Raw genomic sequence first — 3,078 nt, forward strand, 5'->3', positions numbered from 1 at the left:
AGAGATGGGATCCCCTTTCCCAAACCCCTCCCAAAGGCTTTGCTCCCCTGCCCTGCTTCCCCTCCACCACCATTGTCTTCTCAGCCATGGAAACCTTTTCCTAAGCCAGCTGCCCCAGAAGCCACAGTCCACCCCTGTGGAAATGGGGATTTCTTAGAACTAAAACCAGTTTACTGGAGACTTGGGAATGGGCTGAAGGTGCAACATTTTCTCCCTGGATTTTTACCAGTTTCACATGATTCCAACCATCACCTTGGCCACCAAGCCTTGATTGGTGTTGTCAATTGTCCTCCTTTCAGAGAGGGACTTTGCAGCTCTTCGGCTCAGTGGAAGCCTGAATGGAAGCTGTTCGTGTGTGTGTGTGTGTGTGTGTGTGTGTGTGTGTGTGTATGTGAGAGAGACAGAGACAGAGAAAGAGAGAGAGAAAGAGAGATCTCCATCCATTAGAATATACTACAAATGTCTATTAGCATACCTTATTTAAATTCAAATCAAGGAACAATGTCCACTATGCAGGGAGAGAAGCCAGGGATAAAGATGAAAATTTAATTGTAATTCATTCAGATGAAACTGTGAGCACAGATCAACTACAAAAAAAGAAGAATGTAAAGTGAAGAAGGGGGGAAAAAAAAGGCAAGTATAAAAAAGTATCCAAATTTAAGATAGAAATATCTTGTTTCCAAAGCTGGCACTTCTGCCTTTTCTTTCTGGAAATCATCCAAAAACAATGAGGAAAAAGAGAAACACAAACACTGAAGTTGTTTTTGGCAAAACTAGAAGACAGTTGAAACTCCAAACCAGAAAATAGGTGGAAGGGCTTTCAAAAGCAATGAGAATCAAGCAGGCAAATGCACCCCCCCCCCAAAAAAAACCCACAGAGGGGGAAAAAAAATGCTGCAGCTGTAGAGCCTCGAAAGATCCAGAAAAAAAGTACAAACAGAGGTGCACATCCTAAGGTACAAAATCTTATATCCCTGGTCTACAAGAGTAGGAAGAAGGAGCATGCTTCTACTGTTGGAATTCAGTTTGGTTCCAAATATTGGTGCAGGCAAAGCCAAATAAGGAATCACACAAAGGCGCCATTTTTAATGAAGCAGTTTGTGTCTGGAATAGTGGAAGAGAGACTTTCCCTTGTTAAACAAACAAACTTTGTGTTTGTCTATCCAACTATTCTGCCCCAAAACCTTGGTCCTTCCTCACTCTCCCAAATTTCTGTAAATAGCTAGAGGAGATGACCTGTTTCACTGATAAATTTTAAAAAGGAAATCTGTTTAGGAGCCATATAAAGATACTAGAAGGAGAGGGAGAGGAGGGAGAAGAAGAAAGAAATGGGAAAAAATCAACTGACAAGTGAGGGACACTCACTAGAATAATATTACCCAGGAATAAATTTAAATTATCACCAGATATTTAAGATAAACAAGAAAATCTTAAGTAAGCAGTTGCCTCATGAAACAAGAATAAGGAGCAGAGATCTAGCAGCTCAACAAAGATTTTGTGAGGAAATGGAAAGAGAAAACAAGCAGGGAGAAATCGGAAGGGAAAACATAAAATCAGTCACAGAACAAAAGCGAGCTGGAGGAAGTGCAAGGGAAAACAGGTACTGATGAAAATACAGTAAGGAGCATAGAAGATAAAAGTAAGGTGAGCCCACAAAATGAAATAAAATGAAGAGTTAAAATGATGGGAGAACAATCATGGAAATGGACAGTAGTCAGACAGGCAACATACATACCATTGAAATTCCCATCTAAAACAAAACTTTGAGAACATAATATATAACTGAAGCTATATTATTCAAGAAAAAGGTCCTGAAATAACAGACATGAATCTTTTCTGGGAAATTTGATCCACAGCAGTCTACATCATGAAATAGCCAGATAAAGTTTGCAGATTTCAAATAATCTTTAGGAATGCAGATATATATAAAAGAAGAATGAATACCAGTCCTGCAAAAATATTTCAAAAAAGTAGTATAAGAGGGAACACTTCCCAACTCATTCCATGTAGCCAGTTTTACTCTGATACCAAAGCCAGATAAAGATATCACAAGAAAAGAAAACTAAAGACCGATATACCTTATGAATATAGAGTCACAACAGTCTTCAACAAAATACTAGTATGTTGGTTTTCTCTGGCTACTATAACAAATTACCCAAATTTGGTGCCTTAAAACAATAGAAATTTATTCTTTCAGAGTTCTGAAAGCCAAGGAATGTGGTCATTGTCACTCCAATCTCTTTCTCCATGGTCACATTGCTTTCTTTTATTCTGTCTTTAATTTCCTTCTGCCACCCTCTTAAAGGACACTTGTGATTGCATGTAGGGCCTGCTTAGATAACCCAAGATAATCTCCCCATTTCAAGATCCTTAACTTAATCTCATCTGCAAAGTCTTTGCCATATAAGGTAACAATCACAGGTTCCACCCAGGAATTATGACAAGCGTATCTTTTGGAAAGCCATTATTTAGCCTACCACAACTAGGACCACAAGTCTAGCAACATGTAAAAAGGATTATACACCACAACCTAGTGAGATTTATCTTAGAAATGCAAGGTTGGTTTGACATTCCCCCCCAAAATCAATCAACGTAATATGCCATATTTATAGTATAAGGGACAAAAAACACATGATCATCTCTATAGATGCAGAAAAGGTATTTGAGGAAAATCCAGCACACTTTCATGATAAAAACACACAACAAACTAGGAACAGAAGGGGTCTTCCTTAACCTGATAATGGGCATCTATGAAAAAGACACAGCTAACATCATACTTAATAATGAAAGAGTGAAATCGGGCTTCCCTGGTGGTGCAGTGGTTAAGAATCCATCTGCCAATGCAGGGGATGTGGGTTCAAGCCCTGGTCTGTGAAGATCCCACATGTTGCAGAGCAACTAAGCCCATGCGTCACAACTACTGTGCCTGCACTCTAGAGCCCGTGAGCCACAACTACTCAGCCCGCATGCCTAGAGACTGTGCTCTGCAACAAGAGAAGCCACTGCAATGAGAAGCCTGCACACCACAATGAAGAGTAGCCCCCACTCGCCACAACTAGAGAAGGCCCGCATGCAGCA

Source organism: Eschrichtius robustus, chromosome 13 (assembly GCF_028021215.1).
Source record: "Eschrichtius robustus isolate mEscRob2 chromosome 13, mEscRob2.pri, whole genome shotgun sequence".
In the NCBI taxonomy this organism is placed as follows: Eukaryota; Metazoa; Chordata; class Mammalia; order Artiodactyla; family Eschrichtiidae; genus Eschrichtius; species Eschrichtius robustus.